This window comes from Sciurus carolinensis, chromosome 7, assembly GCF_902686445.1.
Source record: "Sciurus carolinensis chromosome 7, mSciCar1.2, whole genome shotgun sequence".
Classification (NCBI taxonomy): Eukaryota; Metazoa; Chordata; class Mammalia; order Rodentia; family Sciuridae; genus Sciurus; species Sciurus carolinensis.
In genome coordinates this window covers 95,781,866-95,794,848 of record NC_062219.1, presented here as the reverse complement: position 1 = coordinate 95,794,848, position 12,983 = coordinate 95,781,866, and the positions used below count along the sequence as shown (strand labels likewise).

The 12,983-nt window shown below is 35.5% G+C and overlaps 1 protein-coding gene across 1 annotated transcript in view; it reads right to left on the bottom strand.

Annotated features, from left to right (window-relative positions):
• Eys (eyes shut homolog) overlaps positions 1-12,983 on the bottom strand; it is a 1,705,088-nt gene that overhangs the window by 154,950 nt on the left and 1,537,155 nt on the right.

Below are 12,983 nucleotides of genomic sequence, written 5' to 3'. Positions count from 1 at the left end.
CACTGCCATTCTCAGACTTTGGTTAATACTGGAATTAATTAGGGGGATGTAAAATATTCTAGCGCCAACCTCAGAAATTCCTGTTAAACTCTGTGAGGGTGATGTCCTCTGGGAATAAGATTTCTCTAGGTAATTCTAATAAGCACAGTCTGAGAACCTCCACACTACCTGTGGTACAGGTCAGATGTCAATGTTGTATATTGATTTGGAAGTAAGGGTCATAGAGTGAATGTGATATTTTGTAAAGTGAAAGTGAATGACACCTCACAAAGAAAACATGTCAGAAAGAGGAATGGTGAGCCAAAGAGGGAACCCTGGGGAATATTGCTTCACGGGGATGGAGGTGAAGGAGGACCTCAAAAGGAAGCTGAGAAATGAGAGAAACAAGAGAAAAGATTATTACAGAAATGAGAGAATTAAAGTTTCTAGTTTCATAAGATGAAATTGTATGATGGCAGGAATATTGCTCCCCATACGAATTTTCTTTTGGGAATTTCTCAAATAAACCAGGTACTTTAAGGGAAATATGGAAGCTGGTTGACCATCTGTCAGTAATGTTGAAAGCATCCCTCTCTGAGGGGGAATTTGGGACTAGTGTCAGTCTTCTTACTGGAGGATTTAGAGACTATCCAATCAGATAGGAGATTCTGGTATAATTTATGATAGAATTCTATGTACCTTTAAGATGGTCTTGGAGAAAATAATTGGAAAAGAATAATTAATTGTTCACAATTCTTAAGAATTGTATATACTAACTGTGTAGATAAAGACTTCTGCCTAAATAGCCAGTAGTTGAGTATTTTTCTTTGTCAATATAGTTAACACTAGTTTCTAAAGTTTCTGTGTCTTATGGTTTGTTTTATTGCCATTGTTATTATGTTTTTAACTGTACTTATCAGAAGAAACTTTAAATTAATATCAGGGAATAAGCTCTAAAAGCATGTTGATGTTTTAGATGGTTTTGAATAGTGATTAATTATTTCAAAATTTGGTCAGGAAGAATAAGACTATTTCAAGTATGTCTTTTTCCTAAAACAAGAAAATGAGATAAAATGTTTTTAAGTTTAGGCTTTTGAAAGATTTTTTTCTGCTACTATATACCACATTTGCTTGTTTGAAGTTACAGGAAATTATTTCAGATTACAGTTATTAGTTACTCTGCATTAATTTGTGGCAGTGAAGAAAGAAAGAAAAGATATCTCTCAGTATGACTTCTATTCATAGCAGGTTATTTGAATCTGGTTTCCCAAAATAATATGCAATGACAGTGAGAGAGTAATGCAAATACATTTGGTTTGAATGCAACTGTTCACAGATTATGATATTGCTTAGCAAAGCAAAAAATTCTGAAATCTAGGTTGAAGTCATTGGTTTTTAAAAAAGCCCTAATGTAAATGCATCTGCACACATTTCAATTGCAGTCACTTTTCTCACAAATCAGCTTTATCAGCTCCATTAGCAGTTGACGCCACTAAAAATCTGAGGCAGAGTTCCTGCTGCTTAGTTTCTTAAGTATCAGAAATAATATATTCTGTGTTACAAATGTCCTGGAGGGATGCATGTCAGCAGCTTCCAGCATTGCTATAGCTTGTTCTCCAGGATAAACATCTGCCCTTATGCTCATTAAAATTGCTTTTAAAAATAGGAAATTGAGTAAAAGCAAACTAATAAGTGAAAAGCCTGACACAGGCTACCTCCAAGAGTAGACTCTGTGTTCAGAACTGCCACTGACATCAGACTCGGTTTAGGTTTTATTTATATTATTTTCCATTCACTCATTTGTTTACTTAGTATTTTTACATCATAATCTGTAACTCGTGAGCAATTAGACTAAAACTTATCAAAACTTTGGACAGTACAACCCTGGGTTATTCCTTGCTGGATATTGTGATTAAATTTCTTTGTCTAAAGATACAGTCTAGCATAGATTCAAATGTTTTCAGATTAAATATGAATAATATTTTCTTTTGACATTTTCCACTAATAATTTTACTAAGTGGAAATACCTTGGGATTTTGCAACTCCAGATATGGAAATCTGAAGAGATCATTAAACAAATAATGAGTGTTTGACCAACTATATTCTTTCCCATGTGTTTCAAATTTAACAAATATCTATTGAATATCTACTACGTAGTGGGTGTGTGCAAAAATGCATACAATATACACACCATCTTTAAAGAGCTAAAAATTTAATAGAGAAGATAGACGTGAACTAATAATTATAAGTGCAATCACAAGATATTTAGAAAGTCCAAGATATGTAGGTGTGTATTTTTTTTATTTATTATTGCTAGTACTACTACTAGATTTGAGTTTGTTTAAGGATTTGCAAAGTTGTTGAGAGGAAGGGAGAGAGAGAAAGGAGGGAGAGAAGAGCAACAACCTCATGCTTCCTATTTCCTACCATTTTATATCTGTAGTTCAGCACCTTTACAGGAAAACATTCTTTTTATCCAATGTCTCTCCACAGTTCCAGTGTTTTCACTGGCTAGTTTGATGGTTTCATTTATTGCTCATGTTTCTAAACCACAGCTACCCAATATAAAGGCAATGTGAGCCATATATGAAATTTTAGATATTCTAGAGACCATTTTATAAAAATGGTTAAAATAAATTTTAATAATATGTTCTATTTATTCTACATTATCATTTCAACATATAATCAATATCTCAACTTGTTAATAAGACTTTTTGCCTTTTTAAAAACTCCAGTGTGTATTTTAAACTTATAGCAGAGCTCAATTCCAAGTAGTCACATTTCAAATGCTCAGCAGAGGTGTGAGTCCGGTAGCTATTGTGCAGGCGAGTCCAGCTCTAGACTTTTAGCTTTTTAGAGCACCTTTTTATCTACTTATTCCTATGTGTGTAGAAGAATTTTGAGAACTTGTCAGACAGAATTTTCTCAGGTTGAACTAGGAAAAGTCATTTTTTTTTCATACCCTCTAAAGGGAATTAAAAGCACCTCTCTGGGAGTTGTAGATGGCTCAGTGTTTCAACTTTAAATTCTTGCAAACACTGGGGAGTTTTCATATTTTCTTCCCCAATTCATGAGATTGCTCGAGGGATTGAACTGTAAGGAAAGGAAGAAAACTGACATGTGAACCATCACACACACACAAACACACACACACACACACACATGTTTACTGAGATATTTATATACAATAAAATACTCATTGGAGGTGTAGATTTCCATTATTTTTAGTGTATTCATAGAGTTGTGCAAATATCACCACAATCTAATTTTAGGATATTTCAATCATTCGAAATAGAAGCTCCATGACCTTTAACTTTCACTACCCATTCTTTTGCTGTTCCCCAGTCTCATGAAACTGTACTCTTTTTCCCTTATAGATTTGCCTGATCAGGACATTTCATATAAATGGAATCACACAATGTGACCAGGTGTGACTGGCATCTTTCACTTAGTAGTGGGTTTTTAAGGCTCATCCCTGTTATAGCATATATTCCTTGTTTGCTTCTTTTTATGATTGAATAGTTTCTCATTAACTCAATATACTATATTTTGTTTATCCATTCATCCGATGATGAACCTTTGAGTTGTTTTCACTTTTTGACTATTATGAATAATGCTGGTAGCAATACTTATATAAATGTTTTGGTTTGATCATATGTCTTCATTTTTCTTGGGTATAAACCTAGAAGTGGGAATTGTTCCCTGAAGTGGCTGTGCTGCTTCATTCCCACAAGCAGTGGATGAGGATTCTACTTTCTCTACATCTTTGCCATCACCCTTCATTGTCTGTCATTTTGGTCATTGCCATGCTTGTGGGTTTGAAGTGGTATCTCATTATGGGTTTTTTTTCTGTTTTCCTAATACCAATGATGTTGAACATTTTTGTCTCATGTGTATCTTCTGTGGAAAAATGTCTATTCAGATTATTTTTTAAATTTGGTTATCTTCTTGTTGTTGAGTTCTAAGAGTTTTTAAAATGTGTATATTCCGAATACAAATCCCTTATCAGATATGTGATTTGCACATATATACTCTCCCATTCTCCCATTCTCTGGATTGTCTTCTTACTTCTTTTTTGTTTGTTTTTTTTTTCTTTTTTTTTTATTGTAAACAAATGGGATACATGTTGTTTCTCTGTCTGTACATGGCGTAAAGGCATACCATTTGTGTAATCATAAATTTACATAGGGTAATGTTGTTTGATTCATTCTGCCATTTTTTCCCTTCCCCCCCTCCCCTCCCACCCTTCCCCTCCATCTATACAGTCCTTCCTTCCTCCATTCCTGCCCCCCTCCCTAAACCCAACTCCAACCCCAACACTAACCCTTCCCACCCCCAATTATGTGTCATCATCCACTTATTAGCGATATCATTCTTCCTTTGGTTTTTTGAGATTGGCTTATCTCACTTAGCATGATATTCTCCAGTTTCATCCATTTGCCTGCAAATGCCATAATTTTATCGTTCTTTATGGCTGAATAATATTCCATTGTATATATATACCACATTTTCTTTATCCATTCATCAATTGAAGGACATCTAGGTTGGTTCCACAATCTGGCTATTGTGAACTGAGCAGCTATGAACATTGATGTGGCTGTATCTCTGTTGGTGTCTTTTGAGGCAAGAAATTTTAAAATTTTGGTGAAATGCAAATTTTGGTTTTTCCTCTTGTTATGTCTCCTTTTGATTTTGCACCCTGCATTGTATTTTCAACACCTTTGTGCATGAAAGAAAACAGGTATCACCTTTGCTCCTGGGAGAAGAGAAGCAAATAAACAAGCAGTAAAAGTAAAGCTAGGAAGTCAGAGTTTAAGACACTGTATATTCACCTTCAGGAACAATTAATCTTGCTTCAGGGAGGTGAGAAGACAGAGGTTTCAGAAGGGGCAATTTTGATACTGGGAGGTTAGGAAGTGTTATTTATCAGTATTGAATGCAATTTTAAAAATATATTAAATGAGATGAAATCCTACAATACAGTCTCAAGTCGTGTGTGTGTGTGTGTGTGTGTGTGTGTGTGTGTGTGTTTAGAGAATATACTTAGGACTTTGCAGCCCATCTCAGGGTTACTTTCTGAAGATCAGTTATTGGTCTGAGTGAGTATAGACAAACTAGTTAACAGAGGTTGCTGGTTGGTAGAATGGTAGATAAAGTCATAAAAGGGCACAGTCACATAATCAGCTTTCACTGTGGTTAAGTCTTTAATAATTAGACCACAGTCAACTACAAACCACCTCTCTATATTCAGAAAATTACACTGTGTTCAAGAGTCTTTTTTTCAAGAGTCTTTTGAAGTCTTTGCTGTTTTCTCCTGTCTGTGCCAAGAAAAATAGCAACAGGATAAGGAACAACAATCTCAACTTCAGCTTTTGCACTTGACCAAGCTCACTTCTTACTTTCCCTTTTGTATTTTAAAACCTATTTAGGTAAATGCATGACTTATCATGAACACTGTGAAAAAAAATGTAGGTAAAATGTTCTTAAAGTTATCTTTTGTACCAAATGTCAACTGGTAGGAATTGAAACTGAAATTAAAATAGACATGAAAGAGGCAATAAAGGTAAAATCAATGAAGCTGATTTCACAAAGGCTGAGTTATACAGCCTTTACGACAAGTCCAATTTTGAGTGTGGACAAACCCCAGGGATGCATTCTCCCATTGGTGTGCACGCCTCACTCCTATTTACTTTAATGAGCCTTATCAGTGGGAAACAAGGGAAAATAGATTCTCCAGCTCTTCTTTCCTATTACCAGCACTAAAGCTCTTAACAAAGCACACACCACACATTAGTTTGGGGTACTATTCAGATAAGAGACAGTCAATGAAGAAAGTATTCAAAATTCTGCACAGGTTTCTTTGTGCATATTGTTCAGGAGATCCAGTTAGTACATAAACTGTTATTCTCTGTGCTAGAGTGCCTTTATCCCAGCCTGCACAGGTTGAAGAATTTCCTCAAGACAATCTGCAATGCAGATGATATTGGCCACTAAGTGCAAATGCAGATAAAATATTGTTGTATAACACTGATGATGAGAATTACCAGATGACATTTATAGTGGACATTATACAATCCTTTGCAATCTGGTGCTATATAATACCTTGAAATTTTATGATTTATTTGAATAAATAGACTCATTGAAATATTTAATAGTTGGTTCCTATATAAAAAGAAAATGGTAGCTTAAAATTTAAGGTGGTTCATTAACATGTATGTACTGATTGTAATTTTGGATATTGTGTGGCATGTCTATTTAATAGTTATTCTTCTTGCTTCTATGACCATTAATTCAATAGATGAAAATTACGTGTCTACTATGTAATAAACACACTGTGTTTCTTGCAAAGATACAAAATGAACAATATTTTGGAGATATTTTAGTGACTGTGAGTGAGCAGGCAACTATGAGGTTCATTTGCAGATCTTCCTGGGAGCTCTGAGAGGGATGCATGAAACATCAGTAAAAGCTTCAAGGAGGCTAGCTCTCCTGGGGGAACACTCACCCCAGGTCAGGTGGCAGCAAGAGCCTTGTAGACCAGGAGAACTCATTTATTACTGTCATTATTACCATTATTATGCTGTATATCATTTTTATTTCAACAATGTTGCATTTCTCTGCCTCTTTAATGTACAAATATTCAGATAAGGGATTGTTGGTGAAGAAAGACTTGGACAAAAGAATTAAAGTGCATATTTCATATTCTCTTTACCAAATCTTGTTGAAGATTTTGGCAGTGGCCATTTCAGTTGGTTTCATTTTGCAGGAATTTTACAGAAATTCACTGAGCCTTGCATTTAAGTTGAGGGCTATCGCTTACCCAGGACAACAACCACATTTGATTTTAGGTGGCTACTTTTTTTTGACCCTGTGCTTTGGGATCATTTTTCCTAATCCAAGAAAGCAAGGGGTAGGAAAAAAAGTAAATTTGGGAGAGAAAGGATCAGGGCAGTTGTGAGCAGAACAGGGCAGTCACTGTGGCTCTAATGGAACTGGCAGTGAGGTTGGGGCATGGTGGTGAGAGGCTGGATGGGGAGATCACAGGACTGGGGACAGAAGTGGTGGAGAGAAGTGAGGAAAGGGGCAGAGGTGGGGAAGAAGGAAGAGGGGAGTAGAGTTTTGGTTTTTATTTGTCTGGGGGATTGTTTCAGTTCAAATCTAAAGGATTGAAATATTTTCAGATTTTATTCAAACACACACACATGCGTGTCACTTTCTCTCACTCACATCCTTCTTTAAACTGGACAAAAGTATAATTCCTAGTCCCCTTTGTATCTAATTCAAATTGTAATTTTATTTCCTATCTTCCTTGATGTCGAATTCAGACAAGAGGGTTTAGAAAGTAGGCATAAAATCTTATTAAACTGTGACATATACTTAATCTAATCTCTGAGGCTGGCTCTCCTGGGGGAACAGGTGGACAGCTTGATAACCCACATTGTGGCTGCTCAGGACTCTGTGTCCTGGGATGATTTCTCTTGGTGGAATGAATGTGGCAAAGCAGATTTCCCTCCACTCGCTGCCCATGTCCACTCTGTTTGCTCTACACCTACCCCAGGAGCTTTTGGATCTAGCAATATGTTTCCCATAATTTTCTGTGTGCTGCAGTAACAGTGTCATTTTTCTTTAGCACAACTGTGCTGTGTGGCCAGACTGCCACCTTTCCATGAAATGTGCAGTTATCCACGTGCTTCTCAATATCTGCCTGTGTGGCACTATATAAATTGGGTAAATCTGTTTGCTGTTATTTTTTGTTTGCCTAATCCTCTGGTAAGCTTGTACCTGTTTTATTCTTTGTTATCGATTATTTGAAGAAAGTATATCTGTCAAAATTGTATATTTATATAGAATCATTTCTAGTTTTATCAAATAGAGAATTACAAAAAGTTTGACTAGTAGTATTCCAAAACATCTGATTTTTCATAATAGGCATTTTAGTTGGTAAAAATAGGAAATGTGCAGTTTATCTTTCCCTTTCTGTTTCCCAGGCCCATTCCTTTTCTGCCTATCTGTCCAGGAGGATACTGGACTCTGCCTACTCCTTCCCCGGAATTGTCCACTGGTGGCTCCTGATTGGGTTTAATTATGGGTAGCTGCAAGAGACTAGAGGGCAGGATGAAGGAGAAGTTTCAGGAAGGTGCTGCCCACTCTGTGATAGCTTCTGTCAGACCCTGTCTCTTCCACAGTTTCAGTTTTTGGTTGGCTCAGGTACACCTTTTCCTTTCCCTTGGCCCCAAGACTGGCCACAGCCTCTGCCTCCTGATGGTCCCACTCCTGGTGTCTCTGTTTCACTTCTTGGTTCTCTTAATATTCTAGTACCTCTGAAAACAAATTCACGGATGTCTCTTGAACCATCTGAGTTGAATTGGGCTTTCTGTGAGGACCCCAAATGAGACGAAGGATATTTTCTAAAAACAAACTCTCTCAGGTTTTTGAAAACAATCATCATCTGTCATGCCTTTACACATGAGGAATCTCTGATTTGACATGTCACTAGGACAGGCCCCGGGACTGTATGTGATGAGCATTGTGAAAGGAAGCTGTTTTTGGAGCTTACTTGGGGCCTGGGGCAGGCTCTCACACTGTCCTCTGGGCTGCCTTCTCACCCACAGCAGAGGGCTGGGTGATTGTGGGCAGCACGTGAGACACTGTGTGTGAAAGCCCCTGGGAAAGATGGAGTGCTAAGCCCTGCCATGCCGTGTATACGTCTATGGTCGCTGATCTTTGTTCTTTTCTATCTTCCTTCTACCAGCGGCTCTTTATAATTTTATGTTTCCAGATGTCATTAATTGAAGTTTAGATTTTCATCAGTTTAAATATCATTACACTGATAGTGGAGTTTTGTGGTGGGAATTTCCATTGGTTTGTGCTTCTACTTATGTTTTTAAGATTTGACTGTGGGGACTTTGGGACTTGGAAGCTGCATGGCTGCTGGGCTTTGTTTCCTCATGAATAAAATCATAATAGTAACATCTACTGCATCTCCCTCAAAGGGAAAAAGTAAGACATAACGAAGAAATATGAAGAAATGAGAGTATTTTTTCAATCAGTAGAAACAATATCATTATTAAGAACCTCTGTGGGTTTTAGTTTCCTGTTCCATAAAACATGAAATATTAGAATGTAACCACATGGCATTCAGAGGGCTACTCAAAGTACAAAATTCTTTGTTACTAAGAATTAATACAGGGCCTAAAAACCCAATGAAAAAAGATTTGTCCCATATTTTAAAGGGTTTTACTAAAGACTAGGAAATAGATCATTTACATATGTCTAAAACTGCCAATGCATGGACTAGGTAGATCTGGTAAAGACCTGAAAAATAGTACTAACTGTAAATCAAAGATTTAAGAGATGATTACTTTTCTATTATTATTATCATTATCATTTTCTGTTAAGTGAGTGTTTTATAGTTCTTAAGATTTCTAAGTTATCTAATTTGAGTAAACCTCTCTCCTTAAAATCAAGTATGACATAGTGTTTGGAACTGTAGTTACCCATTTCAAGTATCGAATAACTGATGCTACAGAATGGATTGTGCCTCCTCCAAAATTCATATGTGAAGGCCTTTCAAAGTGACTGTTTCTGAAGATTAAATCAGCAGGTAATTAAGTTAAATGTGGTCATAACAGTGGAGACTTAATCTAATAAACCATTGTGAGAAGAAGAAGAGAGAGAGATTCTCACCCAAAACACCAAGGAAAGGCTAGGTGAGAACCTAGTAAGAAGGTGGCCATTTGCAAGCCAGGAAGAAATCTCCCTGAACCCAACCTGTGGACACACTGACCTCAGGCTTCAAGGTCCCCAAACTGAGAGAAAAAAAATTTTCCTTTGTTTAAGGTACTAGTCTATGATATTTTGTTATGGCAACTCAAACTGACTAATACATTTGACTTAGCTTTAATTGTTATTATTGAAGACTATTAGCAACTTTTAAAAATTGTTCAAGACTAGGAACAGAGATAACAGGCATGGTTTAAAAGAAAAAGAGCTTTGTTTTGGTGAATTTGAATAAAAATTAAAATGTAACTTCTCATACCTCATTCTTAATTGTCCTTTCATAAGAAGTGTCATTGATTATGTTCATTGTGGAAAGATCTGTTAAATAATGTGAACTAGGATAATTTTGGAAGAGTAATTCTATAAAACTAAAGGTAATTTTTTATTGATCGAATATGGATCATTTTATAGCATAAACTCTGATGTCTAATCAGAAAAGAAAGATATATGGTAGTAGAAGACATTGTGTATCAGGAGCAGATTGACCTCATTTCTACTCATGCCTTGACAAATTACTGGTTCTGTGACTTTGGACAAGTCATTTTGTCCCTCAGGTCTCAATGTCCTCATCTGTAAAATAAGGGAGTAGTAACTGAATGATATCTGGAATCCCTTTAAGCTATCACACTTTGTAAAAAGTATACACTGAAGGATTGTGAGTTTGTTGAACTTTATTAGACTATAAGATGCTGCTTTAACAGTGCTTATAAATCTTCTGAAGATAGGCAAATATATCTACTATACTCTTAATTTTTTGTGACTATTTTATTACCCTAGCTAGAAAATAAAATACCATGGTTTTCAAGTATCAAGACAAAAGGAACAAATCCATATGCTATATATTAACTTTCCTATGTTCATATATGAATACACAGCAAGTGAAACTCCATATCATGTACAACCATAAGAATGGAATCCTAATTAGAATGTTATACTCCACGTATGTACAATATGTCAAAATACACTCTACGGTCATGTATATCTAAAAAGAACAAATAAAAAAATCTGTAAGCTATATAAGCATTTCTTTTCATGAAGATTTTATGCAAATAGGCATTTTAAAACATGCTATAATGGCAACTGTACACTAGGTGGAAGCAAAGAGTAAGCTAATGTGTTAAAAGGTTAGAAAATATTTCCTGTGGCAAATGAACCACAATTTGGCAAATGAACCACTTTTCTGGATAGTAAAGGTCATTGAAATTATAGGCTACATTTCTTTTTTAAAATGCTAATTAGAAAAGAAAACATCAAATAACACTGCTCACTTAAGCCACTGAAATAATGCTAAGATGGACCACTGTTAGGATGAATCTTTACTCTCTTTCTTAAAGACTCTGACTGGTAACATTAGATATTGAATGTTGAATCATCTATCATAATTTCTGGGATATGATTGGTCAAAAGCATAATAAAGTAACTAGTCAAATGGTGCTATTCATAGATCTCCTTTTAAAAAAGTTCCTAAGGGCAACATATAATCAGTTCAAAGAGGAATTCTCTAAAAGCTTATACTATTTGAAGCTCAGTGATGGAAACTTTACCTCATTGCATGTAATTTTACCTGCCACTTCTTTGAAAAATGTTATATCTACTCTTTCCTTTCAAAATTAATTGGGTCTTATAATTTAGGTCCTAAAATGTGAAATGATGTGATGATTTTCATGTTTAGTCTTGTAGTAAGTCAAAACCCAGTTTATTACCACAGTCTTTATGCAAAGTGAATTGCTTAGAGCTATTCTTGAGATGCATGTGTGTAGAAGGAAAGACTATTTTAGAAAAGCATTCTGAAGTTGTTTGTGTAGGCAGTAAATCGCAGGCAATATGTTCTGTGTAACAGTAATTTCTACTCAATGTTTTAGATAAAATCCATTATTTAGAGTACAAGATGGCACCACTGTTTTGGAATTATCTGGTAGTAAATGCAAGGTGTAGTAACAATTACTTAGCAGTCATGATATAGCTGAGGAAGAGACTGATACTGAGAGAATTATTTTTTTTTTTGACATCAGTATAAGGAGTTCTTAATCTTTTTAACTGTGGGGGCAATCATTTAATCTCTATGGGGCTTAGACTTCTGATATATAAATTATGAAGGCAAGTTCAGAGGATCTTTATGTTTCAATGGTTATTTTCTAGAATTATATAATACTTATTCCACCAAGTCAAAGATAGAAGGAACAAACTTGAACTATAGTATTGGAATTTATATTGTTAACTTTACTTATTTTCCTTTCTGGTTCCTAAAAGAAAAGTAAAAAGGGAAAATAAATGATGTATGTGAAAAGATTTGAGGTCATCTCCACTCTGGCTAATATTACCTTTGCCTGGGGAAGTTGGAAGTGAGTTTTCCTTCTGTTACTCACCATTGCCCAGCCATGTTGACAGAGGGTCTAAGGGCTTGAACCAAGATAGTCCATATATAAACTGTGGGTTTTGATAACAGTATCAGATGCTTAAGGCATAAGAATTTATATGTTGAATATTTTGGAGAATTTAATCTCCTTGAGCCTCACATCTGACATCTGTAAAATGAATATACTAACAACTAAAAAATGTTGTTCTGAGCATTAAAGAAAGGACACAAATGTTCACCTTGTATGTTAAGGGAAGAATTTCTGGCAAGTGCTGTCAAATACCACTTAACAAACCATGTTTCCAGCCAAAATGGCAGTGATACAACTTATTGTTTTCTATCTCTAAATATCACCAGTCCTGTTCATCAACAATAGTAACAAAAGAAATAGAAGGAGCACACTGAAGAAAATGAGTATACTGTGCCCATCTGAGGCAGTAGATAATTTTTTTTTTTTTTTTTTTTTTTTTTTTTGGTGCAGTGCTGGGGATTGAACCCAGGGCCTTGTACTTGTGAGGCAAGCACTCTACCAACTGAGCTATATCCCCAGTCCTCTGATAGTTTTTAAAAAGTTCTTACATGAAACTTCAATTAATTAGACTTACAATATTGGACTATGTAAAATAGAAGTTGTGGCACATTTCATTTGATATTCAATTGTTTTCATGTATTTCTTGTATCTTTGGCATTGTACTTTATCATGTAGATCTTCCTATTGGCATGTGCTTGTTGGTAGATACATAATCCTTCCAAACTCCCCATGCTGTCCTTTCTTAAGATGTTTAGTTAAATTTTGTGGAAATTGGGAATTAATCTAGTGAATCATATCCTTAACTTTCAATCACTCCAGAAAAAAGTCACAAAATGA